Source organism: Triticum urartu, chromosome 1, assembly GCF_003073215.2.
Source record: "Triticum urartu cultivar G1812 chromosome 1, Tu2.1, whole genome shotgun sequence".
NCBI lineage: Eukaryota > Viridiplantae > Streptophyta > Magnoliopsida > Poales > Poaceae > Triticum > Triticum urartu.
Window position 1 is genome coordinate 549,311,626 of NC_053022.1, and position 13,239 is coordinate 549,324,864.

Genomic DNA, 13,239 nt, shown 5'->3' on the forward strand with positions numbered 1-13,239 from the left:
ACTCTGCCTAGTCTCACACAAAAAAACTATCTTTGCTTGAGAAGACTTCACCATGCCAACCAACTCACGAACTGTCGGCTTGTTGGCCGCCCCCCGACAGTTCCAACTTATGCAATTCGTTGTTCCTGACGGGGCACCATCTGTGTCCCCGTCAGTTGACCAGCGGCCCCTGGGCTGGTTGCCTCCGTATTGTTGATATCGGTCCCGACCACCATGTTTACCTCCTGCAATGCCTGTGCTTCCATGACCAACTTCTGTTTCTTTTGCGTCCCCTCCGGCATCTGCGCCTCGTCATTAATCTACTCAACAAAAAGGTTCATTACTGTCGTAGAGCCCCTCATCAGACTTTGCGGTGATACCCCGATCTGCCCTTGCGCAGCGACGACGATAACCAGTACCACCAGGATCGCTGCTAGTTTCACAGGTTCCCCATCGGCCGGCTTCGGGCGGGCGGCATCCACAAAGGAAGCCCCATGATCGCCCCAACCAGACTCCAGGTTCTCCATAGAAACTCCCAGCGCAATTACCTTAGACAACACAGTCCTACCGAATATTATTGTATAGCCATGGTCGCAATCTTTTTTGGATAATAACAAGAAACAATTCTCTCAAATATTCTCATCAGAGATAATATTGCGGTCTATCAGAAAAAAAATGTTAGCTATTTAATTAAACAGAAAACTCTGTCACTCGTAGCAACAGATGCTAAACAGTCAGACTACCTGACAGAAAAGTATATATAGAGCAGTTAAATTTCTTCAATCCAAAAATAGATGATGTAGTGGTAGATGTTAATCGTACAACACGAGGATGATGTAGTGGCTGGGAAGCACTATCTAGGACCGTTTAGACACTAGCTAGAAGAGTGTTCTGTCTACAAAGGTATAGAAAGACTAATAGTTTCATTTCTCATGTTGACAGTCAGCTACAAGAGTGTTTTGTCTCATTTCTCATTTTAGCATAATGAACTGTGATTTCGCCCACCAAATTTCATACACAAAGACATACAGTGTTAATAGCTGACCAGAATATGGATTTCCTTTCTCTGTCATGATGTGCGGTACATTTTGCTGCCACCTGGTGGTGATAGTCAATCCCCCCTTAGTACTATCTTATGTTAACCCTTATTTCCACCATATTTCCTTATGCAGAGCCAAAGAAGGAACAAATAATCAACATAACCAAAAGAAACGAATTTAGGATTTGAAGGATGGGAGGGCCAACACTCTATTAATATCATGAATGATCTGAATTGATCGTTTTCTTTAAATAAAAAAACACTACCAACAATGCCAGATCACCCTGAATATAAGAATTTAATCACTATTTTTCCTATTAAGAAACGAGTCAAGTGCCCAAGTCCACTTATCTGCTTACTAAGCGTCCACCCAGGAACTGAGTATTCTAGAAAAAACAATAACTCGTCAGGGATTCAGGAAAGCTCAACACATGCAGAAGAAGCCAGGGAAACGCACGGCCAGCAGAACAGCAAGGGAAGCAAAGGAGCCGAAGCTGAGGCACCCAAAGCGCCGGAATTTGCCGTCTTCGCCGGCCAGCCCAAAGACGGCCAGAATTCAGGAGCAAGGCCGGTTTGCTCACCCCATGCGCAGCTCCACCTATGTTTGCCCGCAGCACCACAAGAACATGAGTGAGATGCCGAGAATCGTATGTGTCAGAGGAGGCGAGGCGGGAGATGTATTCAATCAATTGTACTAGCTATCAACATCAATGGACAAATCACAGCTACAGAACATCATACTCTAAGTTCTGTCCCAAGAAAGAAATCGACAAAACTGGAACAAATTCAGGCATCCGAGTTGAGCAACTACTGAACCGAATCGACAAGGATTTTATACCTTAAGGCGTAGTCTTCAGCCTCGGAAAGAGCCCTCTTCAGCTCGCCGCTCCGGTACCTCTCTGCAAGCGCAACCATAACAGCAGCGCATCAGCTCGATTCGATCCGCTCTTCCACCGTCGGCGGGACCCTTTGTGGTTTCTCTCACCTCGGAGGCGACGGCAGAGGGAGAGGACGCCTGGATACCGGCGGTGCTCGCGAGCGCGGCTGCCACGTCCGTGACGACGGCGGTGGCGCCACAATCGTACAGGAACTCCATCTCCTCCTCCTCCTCCGACGGTAGTGTTCCCGCGTCCAGGTGAGGGGGCTGTCGCTGTCGGGAGGAGCTGGCGTAGGCAGGCCGGAGGTGGCCGGCGGTCGGCGGAAGGTGGTGGTAGTCTTTCGCGGTGTGATGTTTAGCTTAGCGCGACCAGGCATGAGGCAACGCAACAGCGAGAGCAGAGGAGGCAGTGCGCAGCAGGGGGTTGGACAGGTGGTGCGCAGAAAGGGGTCGGTAGGTGGACAGGTGGTGTTGGTGACTTGCTGCTTTTCTCTTTGTTTTTGTTTTGTTTTTCTAAATAGTACTCCGTAGTAGAACTGAAGGTAAAACACAATCGGTGATGAAATTATTTGTGTAGCTGTGACATTCTATATCTTCAGAAATGGAATCTCAAGGCTGAGATTATAATGCTACTACTGATATGGGCTAGCAGAGTATGGTGTTATGAAGATACACCTTTGTCAACAAATATGTTGTTGCATTTATGGAGATCTTGGCATGACACCACCAATGTTCAAAATACGTAATACTAACAAGATGGATAAATGCAAAAAATTCTCTAGATACTAATACAAGTATTTTACTATTCGGATAGAATATGTTATACATGTACTTTATTCTCAGTTAATCATTCAGTTGTGTTTTTTTTTTGCATAATATTGACATTATATTCTATGTTGGCTGGAATATGCAAGGTCGTGTGAATGATACACTAGTAGAAAAAGGGTCAAACGTGAAGCACAATAGTGCCGGTTTGAATTTCAGCCGGCACTAATGTGTACAATAGCACCAGTTCGTGGCGGCGATCAATAGCACCGGTTCGTGGCGAACCTTTAGTACCGGTTCATGCCACGAACCGGTACTAAAGAGGCTGTGTCAGCCTGCGGTCAAACTATGGCCCCACCATCACCATTTAGTGCCGGTTCGTACCACGAACCGGTACTAATGAGGTTATGACAAGCTGTTTTTAGTCCCACCTCACCAAGAGAGAGGGACTAGGAGTGGTTTATAAGCCCTGAGTGCAGAGACGATGAAGAAGAGGCTCAATGCTCACGTTGCTTAGCTTCAAGCCTTCAGGAATATGGTAGATTGCACGGAGCTACGCGCAGTGCAGTTTACACTATTCCGAAAGGCTTGAAGCAAATTAACGACCTTTGCACCTCTTTTTTATTTTTAATAACTTATTACAACTCTGGACTTCTTCTGTTATGGCAAAAACTAATTGCACGTCGGCATTTTTTTTTTTAAACTTTGGTTATAACTCCAGACTTTGACCATCAAGTTTTGCAGAAAAGAAAAAATAGCAGAAAAGAAAAAAAAACTATAGCTGAAAAGAAAAAACTATATAAAAAAACTACTCGGAAATAAATAGAAGAAAATAAATATAGCAGAAAAGAAAAAAAACTACTCAGAAATAAATAGAAGAAAAAATAAAGTAGAAAAGAAAAAAATTTTGCTATTTTTCAATCGTTCACAAAATGACCGTGAAATTGAAAATCACTACAAAATGAACTCTGAAAATGTTGAATTTTGGCAAAATAGATGAATAAAACTACTCACAAATAAATAGAAGAAAATAAATATAACAGAAAAGTAAAAACTATACAAAAAACTACGCAGAAATAAATAGAAGAAAATAAAGCAGAAAAGAAAAACTATAAAAAAAAATTGGGGCGCTGGCCTGTGGGCCTGCTAAGCCCACAGGCGTGCAATTACAGGCCTTAAAGGCCCAGCAGACTCACAGGGCAGCGCGCAGAGTTTAGGCCCACAAGCCTGCTATATAGAGGAGTTCGAAGAGGTAGCCGCGGCTGGGTTTATAAACCAGTGTGGCTGCCCTTCGCCCGGCGAGGTGGGACTAAACTTTGGGGTGGTAGCACGAGGCCTTTAGTACCGGCTGGTGGCTTCAACCGGTACTAAAGACCACCCTTTAGTACCGGTTGGAGCCACCAACCGGTACTAAAGGCCTGCTCTTCCCGCCTCTTGGCCTGGCCAAAGTTGGCCTTTAGTACCGGTTGGTGGTCCAACCGGTACTAAAGGCCTCTCCTATATATACAACACTTACGAAAATTCAGTTAGATCTTCCCACTTCTTTCGTCTCCAACCTCTCGCGCGCTGCTCGAACCCGTCCTCGCCGCCCGTCGCCCGTCGTCCGTCGTCGTCGTCGCTGTCCCCGCCGCCGCCCGTCATCGTCGCCGTCTCGCGCCGCCGCCCCGAACACCGCGCGCCGCCGTCCGTCGTCGTCCCGCCGCAGTCCTGTACGTCTCTCGCTCTCGCGTATACCCGCCGCGCCGCCGTCCGTCGTCGTCGCACCCGGCCCGTACGTACGCCGCCGCCCCCGCCCCGTATGCCGGCGCCCCCGCTCGTACGTACGGGGCGGCGGCGTACGGGGCCGTGCACATACACACATACACACACATATATACGTACACACTACACACACATACACACACACATACACACACACACACATTTTTTTTACTTATTTTCTGTTTTTTAGAAAAGTTAATTAGATGATCGAATGTTTGATTAATGTCGAATGTTAGATAGATAGAAAATTGTCGAACTAGAGATTTGAACTAGTTGAATAATTAATATAACTAGTTTATTTTTAGTAAGAAAATTATCGAACTAGTTTATTTAGGTATATGAGATTTGAACTAGTTCAATAATTAATATAACTAGTTTATTTTTAGTAAGAAAAATTTAGGTATCTGAGATTTGATGATCTAATTAAAATATTATTTATTAATGAGTTTTTCTGTTTATTTAATTTTTTATATATTTTGAGTTTATATAAATGTTAGATTAATGTCGAATGTTAGATGAATTAGATAGAAAAGTTAAATATATAGTAATGTCAATTGAATATATAGTTAGATATATTAATGTCAAATGTTAGATGAATATATATTTGGCTAGATATAGGTGTTTAATGTTTCACCTATATGAACATAGGAAATGTCATCTGACGACGAAAAAGATTTCATTATGTGCGAACACTGTGAAGACCAGCGCGGCCTGTGCGACAGAAATTTCCTTGTTGATGATAGGCGCTTTAGCATCAAGCTGGATGAGACATTCGAAGTTGACACAGTAAGTCACTTTGTCAATTATTATTTGAATGCAAAACTTATGCTTCATTTGCTTCAACTTATAATTTTAAATTTTCACTATTCTACTAGCGCATCCCCTGCCATGCAAGAATTTTTGTCTTGGATAAGATAGGTTTTAGTGCTATAGATGATATGGAGGTAAAGAGAGTTTACTTGAAGACGGAGCATGGGTATACTTTCAACATCAAATTATATAATGGAGACACATACACCCATTTTGAATGCAAAACTTGGCAAGCACTATGCAAGGCTTATGCATTTGAGCCTGGTATGGTTGTCACCTTTGATATTCGTCCGGAAGATGATATTGAAGGTAATATAGACATCTGGGTCGATGTGCAAACGCCTCCAGTTCTACCATTATGTGAGTTTTTCTCAACCATGCATGCATATGTTTATGTCTTTGATACAGTTTATTCAAAAATAGTTGACAACTAATTTGTATTGTCAGCTTATTTCGGTTCAAGCAAACATGTCCGGCGCTTGGTAGACAGGACCTACTACTGCCCCGGGGCTCAACTAAACTGCGAGGAGATAAGTCATTATGTTTCATGGCTTGAGGATCTTAATACTGTCAAGACAAATTTTTTTCCTAAACTTAGAAATGTTAGTACTCAAAACATGCGACCAATGGTGATCGTATTGAACTACGGTCACATCTATAATCGAAAGATGGTAAGATTTTAACTATTTGTCCTTAATTAGTGCATCTTTTGCATATATTATTTTTGAAGCTAAACTTTCATTGCTTAGTATATTAATTACTATACGATGTTCTTCAACAGGGACTTCCGATGACGGTTGTGCCTCAGTGGATCGAGACTAAAGGTGACATGTCAATGATTAGCTTACGGCCAAGATATCCTACATTGCACATGAGTGCATTCAGGATTTCTGAAAGCGAAGAATGCTTAATAGTGAAAGATTGGAGCAAAATTGTTAACGGTCGCAGAGAAGTACTAGGGGGCAGCAAGGAGAAGCGCAACCCAAGATTAGGAGACAGATTCATCTGCATGCTCCAGTATGATGAATCAGGAGAGCTATACATGTTCTATGCTATTCTACCTGAGAGGGAGCAGCACTAGTTCATGCTCTTAATTAGTGTCTCATGTCCGTGTCCTGAACTTCGATGTTGGTGATGATTATGTTGAACTCGATGATATCTTTGCTTCTGTTACAAAGTGATCTCCTCTTTAAGCTAGCCAGTGTTGGTGATGATTAGATAGCTAGCGGTAATGACTATGATGATTAAATAGTGGTAATTAGACGATTACGATGATTTTTAGCTAGCTAGAGTTTATTTATTTATTAATATACGATGATGAGGATGATGATGACAACTACAACTCATTATAACGCAAAACAATCCTAAATTAAATTGATAACACAAATTTAATTGAAAAATACAAAATAAAACAAAAACCCACAAACATTTAGTACCGGTTGGTGTTACCAACCGGTACGAAAGGGCTCCCGGCCCCCGGAGCTGGCTCGTGCCACGTGGTTTCCCTTTAGCACCGGTTCGTGCTGAACCGGTACTAGGGGGGGGGGGGCTTTAGTGCCCACACTTTGGTGCCGGTTATGGAACCGGCACTAAAGGGCCTTACGAACCGGTGCTATTGCCCGGTTCTGCACTAGTGATAGCAGCGGGTGCAATTCTACCAACTCCAATATTTTTTCCCATTCCGCATCATGTGCAGATTTAGTTTTCTGAAACATCTATGCCAAGTTAGTGTGCTTAAGGTTTTGCCGACTTCCAACTCATGTGTTAATTCAGTGATCACGGTGGGAGCAACATGAGCTGGATAGTGCACAATTATTCTCTTCGCCACTACAAAGATACACACATGTTGAACATACAACAAAATCTCAAAAGCTTCACAAAAACAACAAACCTCAAGCAAATCAATAGGGCCTTGTATGAACTACTTTGACATTAATAAAGTTCTGAGACGACTTACCAAATATTAAAAAACTAAATAGCTTATCACTCCTTGTGGCGCGGCATGCCGCCGCACACTACTCGCTAGTTAATTACCTAGGGCTCCCCTGCAATTGCCATCGTGCCTCCCTCTGGCCCTCACTGATGACGATGCCGACGACCGGCGGGGCGCCCAGTAGGTTCGTGGGAGGAGGACCGTATAAGAAGCGGGCGCAAAGGACCATGTCGTAGATGCAGGCGGCGACGGTGACGACACCGAGGGTGGCAATGATGATGTAGCCTCCCAGCCCAATGTGACCACCCTGCAAGTGAAAAATACAATACAGAATCAGCAAACCTTATAACATTAACAGAAAACCAAACATCATGCATGGAGAGGTACGAGTATGTTAAACCGCATTTCCGAACAGGTACAGCAACACACGAGATCGTTGTCAAACCTGTGAAATTGTTGGTCTATGTGGACTGGAACTTTTACTAGCTTTGAAAACTGCATAAAGAATCAGTGGCGGGGCTATGTTGGAGCCAGGGGGCCGATGCCCCCCCCCCTCCAGCCTTGGACCAATTTCTAAAGAATTTTTTTAGAGAGACTTAGATTAGAATTTTTTTTTAACATTCCACACACCCCCCCTTCCAGCCTTGGACCAATTTCTAAAGAATTTTTTTAGAGAGACTTAGATTAGAATTTTTTAAACATTCCACCCCCCCCCCAAACAGCTCCGGAGAGCAACATCAACAATTGTATTTCCCAGACAGAAGGCCTTACTAATGTTATAACCATTGTTCTTTGATTTATATGATGAATTGATAGTTCATCAAGCTAAATTCAGGATCTTGATGATTAAGAAACACAGAGTAACATATTCACTTCTTCAAGTTTCACACAAGAAATCGGAGCAATCACACGCCGGCTCTGTATAAATCGGAGCAAGCCTGATCCTATCTCTCGCCCCGGCCCAATCCCCTCTCTCTGGGCACCAGCTCCGGTGACCCGCGCCTCCTACATTGCCCGCCCAGCGCCGGCGGCTTGTCCTCTCCCCTCACAGAAGCAGCACGGTAGCACAAATCAAGTAGAAGATGAACATGAACATACCAACGGGGGCGGCCGGCGAACCCTCGAACGACAGCAGCCGGCGAACGCGGTGGCGGAGTTCCCCAAATCTTGCCTTCCCCGCACCATGAGATGCTCTCTCAGATGATTTCGCAAGAAGGAAGAGAGTGAGTGAGCCAGATATATCTGTCCGACGAGAAAGTCTGTGTGGAAATTTTGCCTTATGCTGCAAAGTTTGAGTGCCCTTTTCTTTGTGCCTGCCGGAGCCGGAACTAGCAACAGAGGGAACGCTCCAACTCTTTGAACCCGGTGATGGGGGCCCACGCGCATGCACATATCGGTCCAACATTTTGAATAAAAAATTCAGCAGGTCCGTAGAAACAAGTATAACAAAAGTTAAATAAAGAAACTGTTCACAATTTTTGAGCTTGTTGCGCGACGATGGCTAGACTATATTTGTGGTGGTTGTTAAGTAGAATGTGTTGCAGTGTGCATATTTTATAATCTACACCAACAATTAGCCACAAAAGTAGCTATGTACCAAAATGCAGCCATCTTTCCAAGGCTCTTTCAAACATTTATAGAACTCTTGGTTCACATATTTTGCTCTTCTTACCGTCATTATCCCTGGGGTTTGGACGATGAGTTGTTATGTGATGCGTGGTTGGCCGTATCGGGGGTTTTGTTGGCAGGAGCAGAGGGGGCTCTTTTGGCAGCGCGTGTATGATTCATTTCACACGCGAAAGTACATTGCGCCCTATGACATGCACATCATCCAACAACGCAATGTGAGATCGTTATCGTATCGATGGTATGCCATCCAGACCATCGTCACCAAGTTTTGTGAGGCAGTTGATATGCTAGAGGCAAGATGACCATTGTGCGCGGCAGTCGAGGAGATCGTAACTTTTGCTTCTTCTTGCTCAACTTGTTGATTGATTCATTCATTTAATCAATGTTGCTCTACACATTGTGTAGCCCGTACGCCCTACCGTGATGTACCACGGGATAGAGAGATGGTCATTTACGCACATACACTGTTGGATGAAACTGAAGGGGCCGTATGTGTGGGGCGACATGATCCGTTCATGAAAAATTGTTAAACATCTGTTTAATCTCGTTGAATTTGAACTATTGTTGTACTACACTTATTTACATGCTATGTATGAATAATTTGTACTATTTTCTATCCGAACTTGGATGAAATCCGCCATATTTGCATAAATAACGTCCGGATAGTTGAAACTCGGCTTGAAATGTATACGGGCAGCGTTGGATAAGGGGCTCTCGCATCCATGTCTGAACTGGCCCGTGTCCGAAGACAGATGCAGAAGTAAATTTTTAAGTCAACTTTGAAAATGCCTTATGTGAGCAATGCTTGGCCAATTATTAAACCCATTAACAGTTGCACAAAGGGCGGCCTCTAGCTCTGTACACGTGGACAGAACCCACGCGAGATACTGTTTCAGGCAAGACAAAAACGTACGCACTTGCGTACTAGACGAGCGCTCGTGCGGTCGTTCCCCAGATCTTCCTTCCCAGATGCAGCCGTCGCCTTCTCGTCTTCCCCGCGTGAGCAGGGCCTCTCGAGCAAGGCCACGGGAATCTTCTTTGCCATGGGCACCTAGGGCTGGTGTGCCAAGATTGAGACATCGGCACCCGTTGTCCACATCGATGCTGGCAATGAAAAAAAAATGCATGGATCTGCGCAACCAAATTTGATGCCCATCAACATCAGGTACAACCTTGGACTAGGGGATACCATGAACAAATCTTAGTCAAATAATTTATGAGTGACTGCTACTGTTTGCTTGATGTTCGGTTCAGAAAATAGGATCTAGCTTTGATTAAGTTACCAATCAATTTGTTCCCTGCACAGCTAAATGCTGCACTGTCGGTCATGAATCCTTGGATATTTGGAAGTTTGAAGATGCATATGGTGTTGGTATGTTTTTGTCTTCAGTATATATTTACATGCTTCTGCAAATTATAAATTACTAGCACATATACCCGTGCGTTGCAACAGGAGGAAAAATAGTGTGCACTTAATGTAATGAGAATTATATGTGCAAGAAAAACCTTGTGTGCTTGTCAAGAAGGAACATTTTGGTTCTGGGTTTCGCCATGTGTGAAGTAATCAATCCGCTATTTTTTTCATTTATTGATCGAGTGGATTTAAGAGTTTTACTAGGTCATCGCACGCCAGACAAGGTCCGTGAATTATTCAATCTATTTTTTCATTCATTCGAGGGGATTTTAAGGCATGAAGTTCAATAATATGAAAATGAGGCGGGTCTTCTCTTTTCGAGTCAATGGTTGCACCTGCTAACCAATGGACAACGTAAATATTTAAGAACATACCGCAGCGTCAGATTTGAAAGATTCTATGATTACATTTTTTTACTTCTTAAAAAATAATTATTATTATGACTTGCCGAATATTCTTGGAAACATGAACAATTTTTGAAATCCAAAACAATTTTCAAAACATCAATTTGTTTTTTGGAAGTTTCATACATTTTCAGAAATACAGAAACAAAATTTGAAATGGGAACATTTTATAAAATTCACAAACATTTTTCAAAAACAGGAACCTTTTCTAAGAACACGAGCATTTTTTGAATTTTTGAACAATTTTCAAAAACGGGAACATGTTTACCTTTCAGAACAATTTTAGAAAATGTGTAATTTTTAACATGAACATTATTTGAATTTGTGAGCATTCCTCTAAAGCAAGAATATTTTTCAAATTTGGAGCATTTTTTAAAATGTATTTTTTTAAGAATCTTGAACAATTTTGGAAAATACAATTTTTTTGAAAAAATGGGAACATTACTTTTCATTTAAATATTTCAGTGTCCTTTTCCAGCTAGCTCACGTGCCAATACATCCATCCTTTGTCCGGAATAATAGATCCATACTTCGTACATCTTATTATTACATGTAATTTCACAGACGGTTATAAATTGGTACGACGGTATGTAAAGAGCAATACGGGGCTATTTAAAATATTTTTATGTTGAATTCGTGAACATTTCACTACAATAATATATTTTTTTCGAATTGGGAACATTTTTTAAAATACAATGTTTTTCTGAAAATCTGAAACAATTTTGTAAAATAGAAACATTTTTTCTGTTTTCAAAAAATTTCAGAATGACAATTTTTTTAATATCTGAGCATTTTTAAAACGGGAATGAAATTTCGGAATTCTGAACATTCTTCAAAATTTTGAACGAAATTCAAATGCTAAACATTTCATAAAAAAATTATTTGATCAAAAACGTAAAAATAAAAAAATAATATTAAAAATTTAAAATAAAAAAAGAGGAAAGAGGAAATAAAAAGAGAAAGGAATATAAAATGTTAAATAGTAAATGAACACAAGAAATGAAAACGTGCCGGCCCAGTCTAGGGCTATCTGTGCGAACCTCCGATTATCTGTCGCCAGGTGCGGAAAATAGGAGTTTACCAGCTGCGTGGGCAGGGAAATAAGTGGGTTGGCACTGGGCTTTAGCGCATGGCCCATGTACGAAATTCTGGATAAACCATATTTCTTTTTCTAGCACATAGATGCACCAAAAATTAGTACCATCTCGGATAGTTTTTTGAGAATATTGAACAATTTTGGAAAATACAATTTGAAAAAAAACAGGAACATTACTTTTCATTAAATATTTCTGTGTCCTTTTCCAGCTAGCTCACGTGCCAATACATCCATCCTTTGTCCGGAATAATAGATTCATACTTCATACATCTTATTATTACATGTAGTTTCACACACGTTTATAAATTGGTACGACGGTATGTGAAGAGCAATACGGGGCTATTTAAAATATTTTTATGTTAAATTCGTGAACATTTCACTACAATAAGATTTTTTTTCGAATTGGGAACATTTTTTAAAATACAATGTTTTTCTGAAAATCTGAAACAATTTTGTAAAATAGAAACATTTTTTCCGTTTTCAAAAAATTTCAGAATGACAATTTTTGTAATATCTGCACATTTTTAAAACGGGAATGAAATTTTGGAATTCTGAACATTCTTCAAAATTTTGAACGAAATTGAAATTCTAAACATTTCATAAAAAAATTATTTGATCAAAAACGTAAAAATAAACAAAAATAAGATTAAAAATGAAAAAGAAAAAATAAAGAGGAAAGAGGAAAAATAAAAAGAGAAAGGAATATAAAATGTTAAATAGAAAATGAACATAAGAAATGAAAACGGGCCGGCCCAGTATAGGGCTATCTATGCGAACGTCCGATTATCTGTCGCCAGGTGCGGCAAATATGAGTTTCCCATCTGCGTGGGCAGGGAAATAAGTGGGTTGGCATTACTGGGCTTTAGCGCGTGGCCCATGTACGAAATTCTGGATAAACCATATTTCTTTTTCTAGCACATGGATGCACAAAAAATTAGTACCACCTCGGATAGTAAAAAAAATCTATTCACTGGTGAACGGATGAAAAATTTGGAGAAACACACCTTGCTTTATTAGTAGGTATAGATATAGAGGTATAGATATAGATATAGATATAGATGTATTCACATTCACTAACTGCCATTAAATACTTCTACCTGTGTGATTTGATAATGTGGTTGTTTGGATGCTAAAAAAATAATGAATCAGTGCACATTTTTATTGACAAGACACGCAAGGGCCAACGTCTTTCTGGAAGTAGCTTATTCTTGGACAATCCTTCCACTTTAGCAAGCTAATGAGGGTGATCAAGCACTTAATCTTTTACCTGTCCCAAGGGATTTGAGGAATGATTTCGTGCTTTTGATGAATGTGGCTGCAACCATATTCTTGCACTCAGTGATTCAATAGTTGTCACATTTTCCTTCCAATTTTTATATTGCTTCTTTCATGTCCAGTTGTTGAATACATGCGCAGACTAATCTTTGCTCACTAAATTATGTGCTTACTCTTAAAGATTTTGTCGTGACCATATGATTGTTGCTCTTGCCTCCATATGCTTTTTGTTAAACTTCCTCATAAAGCACGTAACT

General features: G+C 41.1%; 1 long non-coding RNA gene across 1 annotated transcript; it reads right to left on the minus strand.

Annotated features, from left to right (window-relative positions):
• Nucleotides 1-474: 474 nt before the first annotated feature.
• Nucleotides 475-2,291, minus strand: LOC125538901. Its single transcript, XR_007296537.1, has 3 exons — nucleotides 2,004-2,291; nucleotides 1,857-1,917; nucleotides 475-1,616 (listed from the first exon to the last, which is right to left on the minus strand). It is a non-coding gene; the product is annotated as an uncharacterized LOC125538901 (long non-coding RNA).
• Nucleotides 2,292-13,239: the final 10,948 nt, after the last annotated feature.